Below are 22155 nucleotides of genomic sequence, written 5' to 3'. Positions count from 1 at the left end.
ATGGGTTCAGTCCCTGCTCAGAGAACTAAAACCCCACATGCTGCACAGCATGGCCCAAAATTAAAGCAAAATAGTCATAAAATGTGCATTCTATGTTATGCATGACACCCCTAGCAGGTTGCAACCTGTAATACTTTATAAACTATCATCTGTTTATATTAAGGTAATGAAGAAAGGCTAACTTATATGTTCAGATCAGATTTTGCTACAGTGTGATCTTAGACTGAGTCAGATTTTTGTCAATAAAAATATACTTCATAAATAGTTTTGCAGAACCTTTGATTTCAGAATTATAGTTAAGGGATTGTAGCTTTTTAATAAGTTTTTTATCAAGTTAATTCACATTGCACTCATAATAAAACTTCTGAAAGACTTTTAAAGGAATTGCATTTTCATTTCATAACAAAGAGCTTAGTTATGGTTGGTGCTCATTAAGTACTAGCTGAGTGAATGAATGCAGAATCATGTTATCAAGCAATTGGGTTTGTAGTCATACATCTTTTACTTTTATTTATAAGATTAATTATTTTAGATTCAGTCCCTCACTCAAGTATGTCAAATTATATGTCCTTTTCTTGTTTATCATTTATTTATCTCCAACTTTTATTTCAACCATATTGCAGAAAGAACTGTGTAACATGACACCATCGTGTAACAGAAGAGAGATGCATGTGTCTATTTCCTTCTGAGTGCTTTTATTGATTTGTGAGGATTAAGAAAAGATTTTTTCAACCATTTATTATAGAGCTTATACTTCTCTATCTTGACTGAAAGACTACTTTGAAAAGTGTTATTGATGTTTAATTACAATAAGTCCACCTGACTCTATAATCTACCCAGACTACTGACTGCTTAGACTAATACTTGGAAGAGGGTTTCAGTTTCAGTAAAGTCTCTACCCAGAGGATACTATACTACAAGTTAAATTTATTTTCTTCCTCTTGATGTCAGCTCTGTCACCACATGGGAAAAACAGAAACTGAGGCCTACGCTCTGGGAGACAGAGGGCCTTGTGTGTTACTCTAACCAGGGAGTGGCAGAGAGGCCTGTGGTCTTCCCAAGTGGCCCGGGAGAGACTTTGTCTCTCCCTATGGAGTTCTTATCTAATGATCATTTCTAAGCCTTAGTGGAATAGCAACTCTTAAGGATAAGCATTGAAGTGAGAACACACACACAGTTTTGTCCTATACCTGATACTCAGTCTTATCTCTGAAGGCAAAAGGCACAGAGAAGGAGAAAGATAAGAGTAGAAATATAACAGAGGGCTATATGAGAGAAAGAAAAGTGAACACAGACAACAGCACAAACAAGAGGAAGAGATGTAATTTAGAGAATGATTTGTCATGATGACCCCACCTTGTCCATTCACTCAACATCCATCTCTCTTCCCCTTTCTGCCTCTTCCAATAAATAGAGCATTGTAGGAAAAATATCTCAATAGTCCTTAGCTAACAAGAAAATCTGGGTAGCAAGCTGGATCTCTTGATTATTCATATAAGCACCCATAATCAAACAAAACAAAACAAAACACTGCTTAACTATAAAAGTCATTATTTTCCAGGAAATTAAACATTATGTTGCAATCCGTTACCCTGGAAAGAATCCATAAAGGCAAATATCTTTCCTCAGTGTTCTATTTACCTTCTTGCAACATGTGCTTGAAGGAAGAGCAGTCCAAGAAACCAGTCAAATTTATTTCCCTCTCTATTATCTCCATTCCATTCTCCCAGGATCACCAAATCTTTACCTAGGGCATCAGAAATTAAGGGGAAAGGTGATTGCTGGGTCTTGATGTAGAACCTGGTGCAAAAAGCATTTCTGACCACCAGGTAAACTGGCAAAGTTATTTATATGGAAAAAGGCTCCCTAGGGTCCCTCATACAATTAGGCTTCTGGGATATCTTTTCCTAGCCTACTCTGGGGAAGGAGGTAGGTCCCCAGAGCTGTGGTCTATAACTCCACATTTTTATTGCAGACAGAAAGCAGAATTATAACTGAATCTAGCAGATAGAAGTCATGCTTTCATATGACCTTTGTCCTTTCTGATCTCCTCCTCAACAGAGAAGACACCGTCAAAACTGTATTTCACTTAATCATTCCTAAATCTTGAAGTAAGGTAACTAAACTTAAATGAGGCTTGAAATTCCCTGACACTCACCTTCCCTTGGCTTCAAATGAAGTCATTCATTACAGTACTTGACAAATGCATTCTTGAAGCCATGTTTTTTCACAAAGGAGTGGAAGTGCTGAAAAATTTCTTCAAGGAGTAAGTTTTCTGTCTCTTGGTCATAACCAGAGGTCATTGTTCTTGCCTCTAAAACAATTCAAAGCAAATAAAAAAAAAAAGTCTTTTACTTTTGAGTATCAAATTGTAAGATGACATGCTAAAGGTAATTTTTCCATCCTTGATTTTCACTGACGGTTTGTACTTGAGTAGAGAGGACTATAGTCACATTCTGGCAGAAATAAGCACCTGAGGGTCTTTACTACTTTGTCTCAGCCTTATACCCTAAATCTATCCTATAACCTAGCCCAACTGCAAGATCTTGAAATGACAATGAGCACAATGTGGTCAAACATGCTGGTAACAATCTGGCCTCTGACATTTCAGATTCAGTTAAGTTCTTCCTGAACTTATACTCAAAAATACTTCTTATACTAAAAAATCCTTCTGACAATCAGTGTGTGTGCGTGCGTGCTCAGTTGCTTCAGTTGTGCCTGACTCTTTGCAACCCAATGGACTGTAGCCTGCCGGACTTCTCAGTCTATGGGATTCTCCAGGCAAGAATACTGGAGTGAGTTGCCATGCCCTCCTCCAGGGGATCTTCCCAAACCAGGGATTGAACCTGAGCCTCCTGCATTGCAGGTGGATTCTTAATGGACTGAACCACCAGGAAAGCCCTCTGAAACCCAGTAGGATTTGGAAAATCATGATTTGGAGTCAGTTTCTGAGAATGACTTGGATCTGGATGTTCTTATACCTGAAAACTCTTTGTACTAAATATAAATTTAGACATTCCTTGATTTGGGGAAGCCATATTTTGAGCTCAAAATGAGGTGGAAGTAGCAAGCAACTGAGATAACCTACATCATTTCAAGCTGCCTCTCCTCATTTCAACAAGAGTAGATTTACACTCTCAATTACATAGCTCTCCTCTCCTTTATGTGTAACACCATTCCTGGCACCAATGACATCAATAACATCTTCTGTAGTTTCATCTCCTGACTCACCTAGTTTTTTTTCCTCTGCTCTAGTTATGATGTAATAAAGGTGTAGTGCCTACCCTTTGAGGATATTTTAACTTGAGTCACAAGTCCCTTTCGAATTGGTCAGAAAATTTCAGTCAAATAAGAATAATAACTTATTCCTTGAGACATTTCACACTTTTAAAATGGAGCCAAGATACATGTACAGAAAGCAACTATTTTCCTCTAAAAGTGTGGAAATCTATTCCTTCAGTATCTCAGGCCATGTTCAAAGCAAAAGAAGGGAGAGAGAACTACATTTTCCACTCAGACAGAGTTACCCACTGATAGATGCTCTGGAGTGGGCTCAGCATCTGAGTAAAAGATTGGGATAGGAAGGTAAGAATGAGGACAAAGATGGGAGAAGGTACTGACTATCTATTTCCTCTCATTTATCCTTGGTTTCTCTAACCACAAACAAATTTTTTCCTAAGCAGGTACTGCTTTGAAAAATAAATGTAGACTTACGGTTCTTGAGACATAGCCATAATCATTTAATGGAGGAGGTAGAAACTGATGAGATAATTGAGATAAGTGATACAACACTGACCAAGAAATAATTTTTACTTCTTTTTCGAAGAATTCCTGCCTCAGTGACCAAACACATAGGTTTCTATAGTGTCTTTGGGAATATCTATGCGGGAATTGTTTAGAGTTAGAGATTGATTGGCTATAAATAGACCAAATTTTATTCATCTCACCTTAACTTTTTTATCCTTATAGCTATTCCTCTCTGCCACCTTTCAAACTAAATAAAAATGTTTTAGTTACATCATAGACACACCTCTAAACAGGGGTGAGTACTTGACACTCAAGAACTGAGTGTCAAGCAGAGATATTTAGTATACAGAATTTATTTTTAATTTCAAAAAGCTAGATCAAAGACCTGGGCTTAAGAAAAATACCTTGGACGATTTGTAGCTCTATTTTGACAATTATTTTACCAAGAGATTTGATTATGGGGAGTTGACATGAAATTTCTTTGCTCCCCTGCCAAAAACCAGAGTTCTGACTTTCTGGGTGAGGGACTATGATGGGTAGAGATCAGGCTGTAACTTTATGAGTAGTAAAAAGGTGAAGAATGCCACTCAGATCTGCTTGGTCTTGGCACTGTAGATTATAGGGTTCATTAATGGAGGGAACAGGAAATAGACATAACTCATAATGAGGTGGATGATATGTGAAGCATGTTTCCCAAACCGATGAATCAGAGAAAATCCAATCACTGTGACATAGAAAACCAGGACACAACAGATATGGGACACAGGTGTTGAGGGCCTTGACCCTCTCTTCTCTGGAGGCAATGCTCAAGACACTCTCAGGTATCAACACATAGGAGATGAGAATAATCACAGAATCCAGCACAAATATAAGGACTACAAGGACCACTGTATACAGTCGATTGAAGGTAGTATCAGCACAGGCCAGTTTGATGACATCCTGGTGAAGGCAGAATGCATGGGAAAGGACATGGGAATGACAATAGGGAAAACGAATAAAAGGGTAAGATTGACGGGACAACAGATACAAACCGCCTCATCAGAGCTCCCAGCCCAATCTTCACCATTCGAGTATTAGTGAGCATAGAGGTATATCTAAGGGGGTTGCGGATGGCAATAAAATGATCATAGGTCATAGCGAGCAAAATTCCGCATTTTACAAAGGAAAGTGAGTGTATAAAGTAGGCCTGAGGAAAGCAGGCTACGTTTCCAATCTCCCTGTGATCCAGCCAGAGGACCTCCAGCACTGAGTCAAGGTCAGCTCCAGATCTGTGGCTGCCAACATGGCCAAAAAGTAGTACATAGGCTCATGGAGATTATGATCTTCCTTAATGAGAAGGAGGAGGATGCCATCGCCAAAAAGGACAGAGAGGTAGAAAAAAAGGAAGGGTGTGGAAATCCAGTGGTGAGCTGTCTCCAAGTCTGGAAAACCAGTCAACAGGAAGGAATTGAAGCTGCTGTCAGGCCACATGTGGGGTTTCTCCAGGAGAAATGTTCTTTTTTTCCTCAGTTATTATCATAGAAATGCAGCTCTACTTTCAAGGTATCACTCCAAATGTATCTTCTCAGAATTCTTTCTTAAAGGTAAGAATAACATCAATATAAGCCATTGTTTATGAGAATATATTCGTGAGACAATCTATATTTTTTGAGTTCTCAACTGCATATTCCAGGAACCATCACGTACCTAAGTAATCAAATCCTTAGAAAACCTCACCTGGTCATCCGAATGTCCACATGCTCCCCAGAGAATTTCTGATGCATACTACAACTTAGATCCATTTTTATTAACTATGCTGCTTTCCCAGAATAATCTATCCTTGAGGAATTTCAAGGAACTCAACTTTAATGTCATTATAATCCACTACCTAAAATTCAATTATCTTCACAGTAAGGCTTTCTTAACCCACATTACCCTGCATATGTATGATTTCTCAATAAAAGTGTCAAGAGTCTAAGAGAAAAATGTATAAGAAAAGAAGCTGTGCCACCACCACGTTTGCTAAGGAGCAGGGTGATGTGGAGAAGAGATCCTTTTCCTCCCATTCCATGGATTAGTTTTGGGAAAACAAAAATAATTACCTTAAGTAATTATCAGCCTCACCCAGACAGTGCAGAATACTCACTACCACTATTGTGGCCGAAACTGATTCAAATTTAGATGAACATAGACCCTCAGACTGGAAAAAATGCTTAGGCCAGGGAAGGATCTGACTCATGATAGAGTTTCTCCTTGCATTTGAAAATTTTATATTCTCTTATTTTCATGTAGCTTCTTTCTCTTTCCCCATTATTTTTCTGTCAGCCCTCTAAAATAACTCCCCAGGACCTGATTTCTCTCCTTTCAAATTCTCCATTTGTATTAAAAAAAAAATCTTGATTTTCTTCCTTTTATATCTAACCATAGGCTTCTGAATGCATCTTACCCAATATTAAATGAGGCTCATTGTTGCTTAAAGAGAGCATTTCCTGTTCATGGAGGAAGATGCATGTCCTTTTAAGAAGTCTTCAACATTTCTTCTGCCACCAGCCTATGGGCTTCTTGTCTTGTTTGCCATGCTCAATACCTAGCAAAGTACCTAATATGTGAGATATATGTGTATATCTCTCACATATACATCAATAATACATATATAAGTATACCTACATATATCTATGTACATATCTACATACATGCATATATTTGTACACACATGTATTTATGTACATTATACACCCAGTAGTTTTTGAACACCCAATATATGATAGGCATGGCATTTTAAGCACTGAAAACAAATGGTAATAAGACAAAGTACCTGATTTTATAAATAATAAAGTTTAAAACTGAGATGGGAGGTAGAAGGGAGGTTCAAGACAGAGGGGACATATGTATACCTATGGCTGATTCATGCTGATATATGACAAAATCACAATATTTTAAAGCAGTTATCTTCCAATTAAAAATAAATAAATTCAAAAACTGAGAAAAATTTAGATACATATAAGAGTAATTTTAGAATAAAACAGTACTATTCAATAGATTGTTTGAAATTGCATTGCATCCAGGTTCCAGGTTAGTCGAGTAGTTTGGGTGACCTGAGACAGCATCTCTGAGGAGGTGACACTGAGCTGAGACCTGAATAACAAGGAAGAGCTGGATATATGAAGATCTAGAGGAAGATTGCTTCATTGATAGAGGAAAGTTAGCATGCCTAGAGCTTGGTGAGCAAACAGAAGAGGGATAACAGGGAATATCAGAAACCCAGGCAGTGGTCAGGTTTCATAGGTCCTCGAGACAGTAATAGGAATTTTGTTTTAACTACAAATGCAATTAGAAGACAGTGAAGAGTTTTAAAAATCTCAGTGGAGGAGGAGCAATGACATATTATGATTTGCATTTTGAATGATCACTTGGGCTGCTAAGTGCAGAATGGGATTATCAGGAAAGATAAAAGGAAGGAGAAAGCTATTGAAATAATTTAAATGAGAGGTGATGATGACTTTGAGGAGGAGAGCAGCAGTGGTAATGGAAAAAAAATTAGGTAAGGATGCACTTTTGAGGAAGTGCCAAGACGCATGTTGGAAATGAGTATGAGGGGAAAATGAAATGAGAATAGTCCAGATTTCTAACTTGAACTAATGGGAGACTGGTAGAATTTTTTTACTCAAAAGGGATAGTCTGAGGGGGGTATATATTTACTTGTGAAAAGGTCAAATGTCATCAGTAAATATGACTGAATTTGAGCAAATGCATGTTCTACTTTTTTGCCTGTCACATACTGCAATGTTTTTTTAGGCTTTTTTTTTTCTTTCAAATTAAAAAGATGGTCTCATTCAAACATGCTTTTTTGAAGTTATTTTGCCAATGTAAGCCACCACCCATAAGATGCTCCCAAAGAAAACTATCCTCTTACCTTCTACATGTACAGATGAGATCTAGTTGCAAATTTCCAGCAGTAAAGAGTTACCAGGCAACTGGGCATAAGGGTATGGTTCAGCCCTTTTGGATTGACCCTAAGGAATGGAAAATTGACAGAATCACTTCTCATTCTCCCTATTCTGTCCCCAGAAGTGAGAGACAAACCAAAATTTAATGCTTATTTAAAATATAATAAGTGATGTTTATTCTTCAATCACTGGATGCAAATATCATCCCACATGGCTGATCCTATTTTGTGTTCTTGATGCAGCTTCATTCTGTTTCTCTGACCCTTCAGCAGTGATATTCTTTAACCCAATCTCCTACTGAAATTTTGTAAGAAACCCCTCTTGTTAAAGACTATATAGCACAAGAAGAGTATCACTACAGAAGGGAAAAAAAAAAAAAACTACGCAAAGTAGAAGGGATCAATTCTATTTTGCCAACAGCTTTCAACTGAGTTCCCTCTTCTCCATTCCCAAGAATTTCATGCAGATACATATTGTACTTCATGCTGTAGAAAATTCACACGTCTTAGGCTGGGAGCTTCTCTAGGTTTATGAGAAAGACCTTGAGTGAAAAGATAAAAGTTGAGGAAACACCATAGGGAAGAGAAAGAGGATCCAAAAGTTGAGGATAGAATCAGGAAGCATTTTGAGTTGAATGTCCCAAAATTTATGTAACCTAATACCATTCACAATGCTTTCCAGGTGGTGCTAAGATGTAAAGAACCTGCCTGATTATGCAGGAGATGTAAGAGACATGGGTTCGATCCCTGGGTCAGGAATATCCCCTGGAGGAGATCATGGCAACCCACTCCAGTATTCTTGCCTGGAGAATCCCATGGACAGAGGAGGCGATGGGCTATAGTGGGGTCGCATAGTGGACATGACTGAACCAACTTCGCACACATGCAGTGCCATTCACAGCCATAAACCTTCTCTGCATCATTGAAAAGTCTGGTAGAATAAGAGGTACCACTGTATTCATCACCTAGAAAGAATGGGAGACATATGGGAAGGTCAACCATATTTATATCACTGGACATGGTAGGTCTTAAGATACTCATGCCCATAGTTCTTCCCAAGTGTTACCAACTTCAATCTAAGATCTATGCACTGTTTGAGAACTATGCGCTCTATTTATCCTTCCCTTCCTCCCCTTGTCATCTCTCTAAACAGCTTGGAGAGGGATCTCCCAGTTTCCTCTTTTTGCATCTCCTGAGTATTTCCCTACTCACATGTGCATAGCTTGTTGGGAATGAAGAGCAAGGTTTGAGGTTCCAGCCTGAAGACTCAGTTTTGTGACTGCTTCTCAAAGTCTGTTAAATGAGCCAGTCAGAGAGTTATTAATAAAGAAAGCATCTCCCTAGAGTTCTTCCTTTTCCAGCCAATCAGGATGTTAAGAAATATCCCCTGTCTCTTAACCTCTCTGTGAAGGAGATGGAACACATAATTAAGGTCTCAAAGTATTTTCTCCAAATAAGATATGAAGCTAATACAGCCTCAGGTGACAGTTTGACGTGAGAGGAGTCAAAAGGTTGTCTTTATGGCCGCAGGAGACCCTGGCATCACCAATGGGAGGCCGTTTATCCTTCACATCTACTTTAAAAGTCAACTTTTTCCTGGTTGTTCTCAGGAGGAAACTGAAGCCTTTTCTTGGACTGTCTTTTGAGTGCTAATTATATTTTCTGCTTGGTTTATCTCGGAGCTAGCTTGAAAGTAGGGAGTTAGGTGGACTAAAGTCAATATGGTACAAGCCAAGCAGCTTCTCCTAGAACCTATGGTGAGCCCAGAATCAGCAGTCTTCAGCATTCCTTTATTTTTTATTACACAAGAATTTTTTTTTCTTTTCCTAGAACTGCAGTGAGCATAATTGCAACACAGTATTTCAGACAAGCATACTCTATCACTTTAGTCCTAAGCATAATAAAATCTGTTGTTTCCTTTTCAACTCTTCTGGCCACACCACGTGGCTTGCAGAATCTCAGTTCCCCCATCAGGGATTGAACCCAGGTCATGGCAGTGAAAATCCAGAATCCTAACCACTAGTGCCACCAAGGCTTACCAGGTGGTACTAGTGATAAAGAAACCTCCTGCTAATGCAGAGACATAAGAGATGTGGGTTCTATCCCTGGATTGGGAAGACCCCTGGAGAAAGGCGTGGCAACCCACTCCACTATTCTTGCCTGGAGAATTCCATGGCTAGAGGATGGCAGGCTACAGTTCACAGGGTTGCAAAGAGTCCAACATGACTGAAGTGACTTAGTGCGTACACACACACACACACACACACACACACACACACACACACACACACACACACACAGGCCATCAGGAACTCTCTCTTCTCCAACTCTTATAGAAACCATCCTGCCTCTTACCATTAGAAGAAAATAAATATATATTACCAGAAGAACAAATTTTCCCAACCTTGAAGACATGTTTTGGAGCTTGTCATGCTTTGCTAAGATTAAAGTAATGTTGAGAAGACCCCCTGGAGAAGGGAATGGCAACCCACTCCAGTATTCTTGCCTGGAGAATTCCATGAACAGAGGAGCCTGGTGGGCTACAGTCCATGGGGTCACATAGAGTCAGACGTGACTGAATGACTAACACACACACACATGCATTGCAAATCAGAGGACCAGATGAATTCTGCTAGAATCGTCAACTCTTTAGCAACTGTTAAGGGCTAAAGTGTGCCATCCTTCTCCCCCCACAAAAAAATTATCTACCAAAGTCCTTCCCCTCAGTTCCTCAGAATGTGACTGTACTTGGAGAAATACCTTTAAGAGGTCATTAAGTTAAAGTGAAGCTGTTAGAATGGGTTGTGATCCAATCTCACGTGTCCTTATAAGAAGAGGAAATTTGGGCATACAGAAAGACACCAGTATACACAGAGGAAAAAAACATGTGGAGACACAGGGAGAAGATGGCCATCTGCAAGCCAAGGAGAGAGGCTTCAGAAGAAACCAACACTGCTGTCAGCTTGAACCTAAATTTTTAGCTTCCAGATCTGTGAGAAAATAAATGTCTGTTGGTTTAAGCCATGCAGTCTCTAATATTGTTATGGCAACCCTAGAAAACTAGTACTCTAGCAATGTAAACATGAGCAAGTTACATAATCTCTTTAATACTGAATCTATATTTAGGTATAATTTAATTTAAAAATGTACAGGACTAGATGTTAAAAATTATAAACATGATGAACAATATCAAAGAAGACCTAAATAAATGGCGAGACAATCTATGTTCATGGATCAAAAGACTCAGTGTAGAAAGATGTCAATTTTCCTTAAATTGAATGAGAGGTTTAGTGCCATTCCTGTCAAAATCCCAGCAAAACGTTTTAGTGACATGCTGCTGCTAAGTCGCTTCAGTCGTATCCGACTTTGTGCGACCCCATAGATGGAAGCCCACCAGGCTCCCCTGTCCCTGGGATTCTCCAGACAAGAATACTGGAGTGGGTTGCCATTTCCTTCTCCAGTGCACGAAAGTGAAAGTGAAGTCGCTCAGTTGTGTCCAACTCTTAGCGACCCCATGGACTGCAGCCCACCAGGCTCCTCTGTCCATGGGATTTTCCAGGCAAGAGTACTGGAGTGGGATAGACAAGCTTTTTCTAAAATTTGTATGGGAAAAAAAGGATCTAAATAGTTAAAATAGTTTAAAAAAAGAATAAAATGGGAAGAATAAGACTATTCCAAACTAAGGTTTATTACATAGCTCTTACTGAGTTCAAGTTCATTCTGCTCGCCACATGACAGGCCAATAAATCCTAGAGATGCAGTGTTGAGGGAAGGGATGCGACTGTATTTGGAAAGCCAGCTCACAAAAGAGATGTTAAGTTACAGTCTCAAGGTAACCATCTCATTGGGGCCTGAGTGCCAGATTCTTTTATAGGACAGAGATGGAGGGGGAGAGGAGGGAGGGAGCAAAGTAAAAACGCCATTAATCTTGCAAATATCTGCTAGAATGGCAAGCCTCAGGGAGGGGATCTGTTCATTTCTTCCTTCCAGCCACCCACAGGAGGACAGGGCCCAGAACAAAGGCACTTTAACAGTCTAGCAGAGGGGCAGGATTCTCTGAGGCAGACCATTATGTATGATTATAATAACAAAAGCAACGGAAAGCAGGTGAAAGAAACAGTTCCACCAGGTAGTGAGAATTGGCTCTTCCCTACAACAGAGCTACAGTAATCAAGACTGTATGGTATTGGTAGAAAGATAAGCATAAAGACTTTTTTTTTGAAACCTCCTTGGTAACTGCACCTATTTACATTCCACCAAAAGTACACACGGGTTCTCTTTTCTCGGTATCCCTGCCAATGTTCATTATCTCTTGTCTTTTTTTTTTTTTTAGTAGTAGACATCCTAACAAGTGTGAGGCAGTATCTTACTGTACTTTTGGTTTATATTTATCTGATGATCGGAGATGTTGAGGACCTTTGCATATATCTCTTGGCCATTTGTATGGCTACTTTGGAAAAATGTCTAGATTTTTAGATAGGGAGCACAGATTAGTAGTCGCTAGAGGTTACTGATGAGGGAAAGGTGGAAAGAAAGATGGATATGTCTATAAAGATATAACAGGAGTAAGCTTTGTTGATAGGGACAGAATGAAGGGATAAAATAGGTGATTAAATAGTTAATCTGAGAGGATTATAAGTAGAAAAATATGGGAAACTCCTGTAAGTTAATGATTACTGGAGAAAGCAGGTTTGCTTAACCACGAAACCATCAAGCTTTCTTAGCAATAAAACCATGCAACAGAAGCATGAGACATGCCCCAAAGCAATGAAACAGTGGTGGCATGAGACCCACACCCTGTCCAGTGAGCTCAGTCAGTTAAAGACCCCCAAAATAGGCTCTGTGCACACACACAACAATCATTATGGGAAGGTGACGTTTCAAAATGAAAGACCCTCATTGTATTGAGACCTGTAAACATTTTTCCAAAGTTCTATGACAGTCCTGGCCTAATCATATAGGAAGGGACAAGGAAACTTTCCTGCCAGTTCTGGGGGAGGAATTGATGATGGAAATCTGAGGTCTACTCAAGAAAGACAAAAAAGTTCTTCTCCCCCCCACCCCCCGCTTTTTCTTTGATTATAAAACTGTAGCCTACTAAGTTCCCAGGGGGTGGCATTTCTCACCTGCCCACTTGTAAACCTCACAAGCATCCTATCCTAATAAATCATTTCTTATCTACCACTTTGCTCTTGCTGCATCCTTCTCTGCTCTGAGACATAAAACTATGGTATTGAAGCTCTTCGGAACTTCCCTGAAATGACACCAATTGGTTTCATTGTTAGGATGGATCAATTTTGTATCTTGATATAGTGGCATTTATTTGATACAAGATACAATTTTGTATCTTGACTGTGGTGTCATTTATATGAATCTACACGTGATGAAATTGCATAAAGCTATCCACATATACACACAAGTGAGTGCATGTAAAACTGTTGAAAATTTAAATAACCCCTGTGGATTCTACAAATGTCACTTTGCTGGTTTTGATACTTTATCACAGTTATGCAAGATGCTATTATTGGAGGAAAGAGATCAAGATGGCTGAGCTCACTTTCCTTCACTGAACACAGTGGGCAGTGCTGTGGTTCTGGCCAAAATCAGGAAAGAACCCTTTTTTGGTGAGACCATGTTCCTCTCCATGCAAGATAAATGCATCTGGTCCTTATCTTCACCTGAGAAAACTGTATGTGGGTCAAGAAGCAACAGTTAGAACCTTACATGGAACAACTTAATGATTCATGATTGGGAAAGGAGTAAGACAAGGCTGTATATTGGCACCCTGCCTATTTAACGTATATGCAGAGCACATCATGTGAGATGCCAGGCTGGGTGAATCACAAGCTGAATCGAGATTGCTGCAAGAAATATCGGCAACTTCAGATATGCAGATGATACCACTCTAATGGCAGAAAATGATGAGAAACTTAAGAGCCTCTTGATGAGGGTGAAAGAGGAGAGTGAAAAAGCTAGCTTAAAACTCAACATTCAAAAAACTAAAATTATGGCATCCAGTCCCATCACACCATGGCAAATAGAAGAGGGGAAAGTAGAAGCAGTGAGAGATTTTATTTTCTCCAAAATCATTGCGGACGTTGACTGCAGCCATGAAGTTAAAAGGTGCTAGCCCCTTGGAAGGAAAGCTATGACACACCTAGACAGTGTATTAAAAAGCAGAGACATCACTCTGCCAACAAAGGCCCATATAGTCAAAGCTATGGTTTTTCTAGGAGTCATGTAGGGATGTGAGAGTTGGACCCTAAAGAATGTTGAACGTTGAAGAATTGATGCTTTTGAATTGTGATGCTGGAGAAGGCTCTTGAGAGTCCCTGGGACTGCAAGGAGATCAAACTAGTCAGTCCTAAAGGAAATCAGCCCTGGATATTCACTGGAAGGACTGATGCTGAAACTCCAATACTTTGGCCACCTGATATGAAGAGTCAACTCATTGGAAAAGACCCCAGTTTTGGGAAAGATTAAAGGCAAAGGAGAAGAGGGTTGCAGAAGATGAGATGGTTGGATAGCATCACCAACTCAATGGACATGAATTTGAGCAAATCTGGGAGATAGTGAAGGACAGGTAAGCCTGATGTGCTTTAGTCCATGGAGTTGCAAAGAGTCGGACGTGACTTAGGGACTGAAAAACAACTTAACCTTCACCATCCTCCCCACAGTTATGGAATTCTGTGTTTTAATGCCTCAGAGTTTATCTTTTAAGCCTATGTCTAATATTGCTCCATCCTTACATTATTCTTTATGGGATCCTTTTACGATGGTCAAATACTTTGACTACCGTGTGGTTGTCTGCTACTCCCTGCCTTATGCCTCCATTTGTTTACCAAGGTTTTTTGCACTGTTAGCATCACAATCAGCTGTTGTTATGCTCTTTTCCACTATCCTAGGTCAAATGGCTTTTTGTTTCTTGCTCCCATCAATTCTTCCCTCTTTCCTCCGCGACAGGATCCACAGAGCCTGTCTTTGTGTCTGGACTAAAAATTGGTGCAGCTTTATGCTAGAGTTGCTCATCTTAGTTTGGGGTCCATTGTCCACTCTTCTTCTCTATGCACTAATTTGGAGAAGAATCATTTCACACTTTCTGGAAAATATTTGTAAGCTTTCTAATTCACTCTGCTTAACTGTTTCTGCTTAAACCTGTGAGCATGAAGTTACCTTTTCTCTGATTTAATGTTTCACAGCCGATTGACCTTCAGTGTAACCAGAGTGATCACATGAAAGACTGAGAATGTCAGTGGCAATCATAATGATAAAAAAGGACAAACTATATATTTTTATTTTATCAGGGTGTTAATATTCTCTGATACATATCTGGAAGATTTATTTAGAAAAGTAGGTGGCTGCTGTTGCTATGGCCATCAGAAGTAAGGACATACGGATGTAGTTACCAGGTTAAGATGGGTGGAGCCTCCTATGAAGGGAGTGTTGAAGAGGTCTCTTGACTGAAGGTAGGTGCCCCCACCTTGCAGAGAAAAGGTATTTGAGTGCCTCTTTCAGCTTCCTTTTCCCCAGTAATGTCCCCTGAGGAAATTGCTACACTCTCTTTCCCATTTCTAATAGTAAAGCAAAGGACAGTAAAACATTAACTTACATTTTCAAAATGTCACAGACCTTCAAATGATTTTAGATATTAATCTGTCTTTATTTATCCCAGATTTCAAAAAGGAAATATTACCTTCAATTTAACATAATATGAAGAGCTTTTTCAAGAGATAAATATTGAATCTCTTTCCTCACCCCTCTGTTCCCCCTTCTCTCTCTCTCTCCCTCTCTCTCACACCCATCCCCGTATATCATAAATACATTCTGGAAAGATTCACACCAGACTGCTAAGGCTGGTTTCCTGCAGGTAGAGGAATGAGATTAGGACTGTAGGATAAGAAACTATCAATTTTCAGTTTATGAGTGTTTGTATTGTTGGAGTATTCTATAAATAAAATTATTTTCTAGCTATATAATGCTTAAATATTTTCTTACATATTCTGACTTATATGTTACTCACTTGGAAAAGAGGAATAACTGATTTCTGCATAGTGTATTAGTAATGACTAAGTGAGATATTGCATGTAAAACTCAAATCATTAAAATAACATACTCAGTTGTGTCTGACTCTTTGCAATCCCATGGACCTAGCCCTCCAGGCTCCTCTGTCCACGGAATTCTCCAGGCAAGAATACTAGAGTGAGTAGCCATGCCCTTCTCAAGGATATCCTCTTGACCCAGGGAACAAACCCAGTCTTCCACATTGCAGGCAGATTCTGTACCATTTGAGCCACAAGGGAAGCCCAAATAATATGAAGGTGCTTAAAATATATATGTTAAAAGATAATATTTAGAAGGGTCTTACTTTATGCTAGGAACTATAGGAAGTATGTAGATGGATTAGAAATTAAGATCTAATTTGTATAATAGGGTCTCCCACTTATACAAATTTCATCCTTAAGACTTCTAGACTCATACAAGTTAATTAAATTTCTCTGCGCCATAAATATGTTTCAAAGACTGAACTCAAACTGAAGTTTGTCTAATTTTCGGAAATGCCCTCCTACATATGACACAATTATTCTATTTTGAAAATTATTATACTGAGGAAATTAAAACACAGAGAGGACAGGGTTTACACAGCATCTCAAAATCAAGCTAAGCAGTTGACAGAGACGTGCAGGGTAGTTTGAAGACCACGGGGGGGCAGCAGAGTTGTACTTCCACTTAAGTTCAACCCAGACAGGAAAACACACACACACACACACACACACACACACACACACACACACACACACGGACCTGAGCACCTTCATACTATCTGCTAAGTGTTTTGCTTACATTTATGAATGAATGAATATTACAGATAGATAGGTGGTGAATAGATGAATAGATAGATGAATTAAATCCCTTCATGATTGTCTCCTTACCCTGTTTGAAAAGTCCTGGTCTCATATTTACCTGGCAGGAGACATACCATGATCACTAAGGTGGTTTTCCAAGGGCAAGGCTTATCCGTTGCACTCTGGATGCAATGTGGGAAACTAGACTGCATAATTTGTGGTAGTGGGGACAGGGATGAGGGGAGGGGACCAAAAGACTAGGTCCCAGATCTGAGATATCAGGCCTTGTTTAATTCATTAGTGCCTAGGTTAAATTCTGATATCAAAGGAAGCCAAAACATTTTTTAAAAAATTTGATTTGCTGTATGACTCAGGGAACTCAAACAGGGGCTCTGTGATAGACTGAAGGGTGGGATGGGGGGAGATGGGGAGAAGATCTGGGGGGAGGGGACATGGGTGCACCTATGGCTGATTCTTGTTGATGCATGACAGAAAAAACACAAAATTCTGTAAAACAATTACCTTTCAATTAAAAAATTAAAAACAATTTCTGACTCACAACTCATACTTTCCAGATGATTGGACTAAAAATTTTCAGGAGCATGTTAATAATGTTAATAGGGAAAGAATGACTGGTATGAGATCACTTATATGTGGAATCTAAAAAGTAATACAAATGAGTGCATATGCAAGAAAGAAACAGACTCACAGATACAGAAAGCAAACCGGTGGTTAACAAAGGGAAGAGAGAAGGGAGGGACGAATTAAGGAAATGGGATTATGAGATAACCGTGTTAGCAAAAGCTTCCTTTGGGTTTCTCCATTAGATGTTGTAGAAAAACCTGAACAAACTTTTGGTCAACCCAATACAAACTATTGTGTATAAAATAGACAAGCAACAAGGACATATAGTATAGCACAGGGAAATATAGACATTCTCTTGCAATAATTTTGAATAGAATATAACATTTAACAATACTGAATCACTATGCTGTACACATGAAAGTAATCTAATACTGTAAATCAATTAGAGTTCAATTTAAAAAAAAAAGAAAAAAATAGGGAATGAACACTAATATCTCCTCTTTCCCTGCATCTGAGATCCCAAGTTCTCAGCACTTTCAGTCTCTCACCTACTGTGTTAGCTGTGGAAGTAGACAAGAGTGTTAAACTTGGTGGACAAAGAAGATTGTGAACCCCCAAAGTCACTGTCCCAAACTCCTCAAGTCTTTCCTCACCCTGAAGGTGGGCCAGAGTCATTCTCTGCTGACTTCAGGGAATAGGACAAGGACTTGTTTGGACGTTTTGCATGAGAAAAAATATTTTCTCAGGGCACTGGTTTTGGGGACCACTAGTTCTTTGCAGAGATTTCTACCTGAGGGCAGCTAAACAGGAACTACAGGGCCTCAGATTACCCATTCTAGTCCAGTGCCAACTGTCAGAAAACTCCAAGTCTTGTTCTTTAAGTTCTTTTTGATTTGTTGTTATTATTCAGCCACTCAGTCATGTTTGACTCTTTGCAACCCTATAGACTGCAGCACAGCAGGCTTCCCTGTCCCTCATAATCTCCCAGAGCTTGCCCAAATTCATGTCCATTGAGTTGGTGATGCCATCCAACCATCCGATCCTCTGTCATCCTCTTCTCCTTCCTTCAATCTTTCCTAGTATCAAGGTTTTTTCCAGTGGGTCGGCTCTTTGCATCAGGTGTCCAAACTATTGGAGCTCCAGCTTCAGCATCAGTCCTTCTAATGAATATTCAGGGTTGATTTCCTTTAGGATTGACTGGTTTGATCTCACTGCTGTCCAGGGGACTCTCAGGAGTCTTCTCCAAAACCACAATTCAAAAGGATCAGTTCTTCGGAGCTCAGCCTACTTTATGGTCCAAATCTCACATCCATACGTGACTACTGGGAAAATCATAGCTTTGACTATATGGACCTTTGTTGGCAGAGTAGTGTCACTGCTTTTTAATATGCTGTCTAGGTTTGTCATAGGTTTTCTCCAAGAAGCAAGCATCTTTAAATTTCATGGCTGCAGTAATCATCTGCAGTGATTTTGGAGCCCAAGGAAAAAAAATCTGTCTTTTTTATTATTGAAAATTAAATTCTGACCTTCATCCTAAAGCTGCCCTAGTCACTTTTGTTGGATTGGAAAGTGTTAGTGGTATCTGACTCTTTGGGACTTCATGGTCTATAGCCTGCCAGGCTCCTCTGTTCATGGACTGTTCCAGGCAAGAATATTGGAGACTATATTGACTATAGTCAATATTTTTGACAATAGTCAAAAATGACTATTCCAATACGGGAAGGTTATCTTCTGAAACAGGAATTTGAGTATTATTATGTGACACAGGATTAGAGAATTTTCATTTGCATAAGAACTTGGCAAATATTATGTTGTTTAACAAAAACAAGGGCTCAGTGGAAAAGCCATGAGTGCCTCCCTGTGAGAGAAAGTGCTTCACCGTGACTGTATGAAACAGGGTAAGCTGAAGATTGTGCTGGATGAATGAATTCTTAGAGTCACATAGCTCTATGAAGGTCTGTGATGTTACACTTCAGTCTCTTCTTCTCTATACACACAATGATGGACACACATGACAGAAGGCTCTCCCCTCACTTCTTCATTGGATGAATCAAATTACCAAGCAGATGTGCTGAGCTGAGGAAAACAGAGAACCAGAGCAAAAAAAGAGTTCCAAGTGAAAACCAGAATATTTTCTCCCCATTCAGGGGTCCAGCTGGTGGGAACTTAGAGCTTTGTGAAGCCTGGCCTAAAATCAGGAGCCCCATAGGATCTGCACAGAAAAGAGACCAGTATCCACAGGGAGCAGGTTTTCTTAGTGTGACAGGGATCCCCTTGCTCCAAACCTCCAGAGCCCCTCTCTTCAGTCTGTCCTATAAATTTCCTTACCTCCAGTCTGAAACTTTTTCCCAGTCTGTGTCCCATTTCGTTGAAGCAGCTCCTTATGAGGAGACCCTCCCTGCATCCAGAGACGGGTCCTCAGCTTCATACTCTTAGTTCCTTGAGTAGAGCTGCTTGGGGTTCCTTCCTGGGCTCCTGCTGTTGACTTTCATCCTCTCTCCTCCCCTTGAATGCTGCTGAGATGATCCATTTGATGAGTATGGCTCCTTCAAGAAATACTTCACTTGTTAATGGCTTATCCTCCAAATCCTATTCTAAACATCTGAAATCACTATAAGTAAGAGAGAATGAAGAGGAATGTAGGGAAATAAGGAGATGGGGAGTGAGTAGGAGAGTTGTGCGAGAAGGTGGACAGGATTAATGGATGATAAAGTCTACTATTTTTTGAGAACTTCTATATTCTAAAGTCTAATTAAATAAGCTGCTGCTTCAAAGTGTGTCATATTTTCTACTAACCCCACATAAACTCTGTAAAATGGATAAAATCATCATCCTTATTTTGAGATGAGGAGACTAAGACTAATCTGGGATGAGTCAAGGCATGTTGCCTAAAGTCAGACATGTAAGAGACATCACTAGTTCTTGGACCCAAATCAGACTCTGAGTCCACTGCTCCAAGCCCTTTGCTGCACTGCTGAGGAGCATGAGATGGATAGGCCTAGGAGAGCAGGGGAACGGAGCTCTGGGTACAGGAGGAAGGCCTGGAGAAGTCTGGGACTATAACTCTGGGAGCAGGAGTTTCTTTGGGCTTGAACCTCAGCGAACTTTGACTCAGCAAACCCGAGGTCTCCACGGGGACTCTGGGAGCTGGGGTGCAAGATGTGTCTATCAGAGGTCACAGAGAGGGCAGGGCCAAGACTAGTTGCTGGCTATCAGAGCCCAGAAGGGCTACAGGTCTGTTGGGTCAGATAGGTGGTCAGGTCAGGTTGGCGGCTCTGGGTGGAGTCGCGAGTCTCAGGGCAGATAGACTGTGAGAACAGAAGTGAGCAGGGGAAAGGGGAGTGAGGCCCAGCGCAGCAGCATTTTACTTTTTACCACCACGTGAGACTCCCCAGCCCAACCTGGGGGCCTTGGTCCTCTGAACACATTCTTGATATCTGTAAAATAAGGATAATAATTATATCTCTCTTATGGGGTTATTGAAGATACACTATCAGGACCAGTAACAGCAATTCAGGCTATAGCTAAAGGCTCACTAGGGACCAGACATCTCAAAGCAACAGGTAAGTTCTAGAAAATAACACCAACCACTCTTAAAGATGTGCAGACTGTCTCAAAGCCCAATACATCATTGAACAATGGCCTGAGATGCTGTGTAAGCAGAGCCTTCCCCTCCCCCAGTCGGGCCATCTTCCCAGGTACTGTGGTCAAAGTCCAGAGCTTAGCTTTCTGGCTGAAACACCTGAAGGCAGAGGTGCAGATGAAGGCAGCTGACAGCAACTTTGCTCTTTAAGAAAATCTCACTTCACATGGAGCATGTACAACCCTAGATCCTAAAGCATAAGAGGTCCACTAAGAATCTGACCAGAAGTTGCACAGGAAACAGGATGATTAAGGAACTAGAGACCACAGGAAAGTCACTTGAAGAAACAGAAGAGATTTAGATGAGGGGAAAATTAAAAGAGGATGGGAGTTAACACTTACTGAAATCTTTCTACATGTCAGGTACCATTCTAGGCATTTAAATAGTCTCCTTTAATATGGTAGTTCTGTGAAGTATATCTCCTGAAATATGTTGTCATTGCTCAGTTGTTAAGTCATGTCTGACTCTTCATGACCTCATAATTCATGCTAATGATAAGTGATATTTCTTGAGTTTTTCATATATGCTAAGTTATAATTTAAGTTCATTATATGAATTAGCTTAGTTTATCCTCTACCAGTATTCAGAAGTCCATTAATGTTTCTCAGCCTATGAGGAAACCAAGGCACAGAAAATGTAAGAAAATGTCTTGAATAAGTAGCCAATTTTTAATGTGAACCCAGGTGTTCTGGGCTCACCTATTGTCTATAATACATTGTATTTTTTAAAGTGTAGGTGACTTGAAGGTCAAAGAGATGAAATATAATCTGTGCAAGCTTACAGAGCTGGTAAGCAGTGAGGTTAAGATGCAGGCCCAGTTCTCTTGATGCTAAAAATTCTGCTCTTTCTACAACAAAACATCAACATGGACATCCACTGTGGACCCTAGAAACAGAAGCAGGTTAAACTGCCCCTTTTCCCTATCTTTTTTTCAGGTTAAAAAGAGGCTCTAGCTTGGACTACAGAGATTTTTGGATTGTAGGTTAAGTCCATACTGGCCCAAATGACCTCTTGACCCCTTGGCCAAGCAGCAAGTTTGGTTAAAGAAGAGAGTGTATTAAAGTCAATGAACCTAAAAGATAGGCATATCTATTTATTTAGGTCTTTTTGACATCTTAATTAGTGCCAAGCACTGAGGACAAGAAACCACACCAGGGGCAGTGCTGTGGTGATAAGTTAAGGGTACAAAAAATGAGAAGGTCTGCAAGTTCCCTGAAACTCCCTTTGCAGAGCTTTGACAATGAGTCCTCACAAATGTTACCAGTGCAGGACCCTGCTTTTTATGTTAACTTCTCCAAGGTCAGTTTGAGCCTCATGCTGTCTTTATTTTGGAGGAGTAAATAATGTACCAAAAGATCGTACAGGGTTGAAGAAATGTAAGGTGAGCCTTGAGAGATGAATGGGTTTCTCAT

The 22155-nt window shown here is 39.9% G+C and overlaps 1 protein-coding gene and 1 pseudogene across 4 annotated transcripts in view; both read right to left on the bottom strand.

Annotated features, from left to right (window-relative positions):
• Positions 1 to 6325, bottom strand: part of LOC145525710 (hemoglobin subunit epsilon-1) — a 42387-nt gene extending 36062 nt beyond the window's left edge. The window contains exons 1-3 of one of the 3 annotated variants that reach the window (XM_081539229.1): positions 6173 to 6325; positions 2159 to 2314; positions 1642 to 1747 (exon numbers count right to left, since the gene is read on the bottom strand). The gene's annotated coding sequence lies outside the window, so the exon portion shown is untranslated. Of the gene's footprint in view, positions 1 to 1641; positions 1748 to 2158; positions 2315 to 3088; positions 3212 to 6172 lie in introns of those variants that run through there. The other 2 variants (XM_081539228.1, XM_081539226.1) reach the window with 2 other exon arrangements.
• Positions 4335 to 21142, bottom strand: LOC145525705 (olfactory receptor 51B5-like; annotated as a pseudogene). Its single transcript, XR_014068367.1, has 6 exons — positions 21085 to 21142; positions 19429 to 19646; positions 8476 to 8637; positions 7640 to 7739; positions 6173 to 6313; positions 4335 to 5319 (listed from the first exon to the last, which is right to left on the bottom strand). The product of XR_014068367.1 is annotated as an olfactory receptor 51B5-like (transcript).
• Positions 21143 to 22155: the final 1013 nt, after the last annotated feature.

The sequence above is a fragment of the Giraffa tippelskirchi genome, chromosome 11 (assembly GCF_054371585.1).
Source record: "Giraffa tippelskirchi isolate mGirTip1 chromosome 11, T2T-mGirTip1v1.2.pri, whole genome shotgun sequence".
In the NCBI taxonomy this organism is placed as follows: domain Eukaryota; kingdom Metazoa; phylum Chordata; class Mammalia; order Artiodactyla; family Giraffidae; genus Giraffa; species Giraffa tippelskirchi.
The sequence above is the reverse complement of the archived record's forward strand: the minus strand, read 5'-3'. Positions and strand labels throughout refer to the sequence as shown.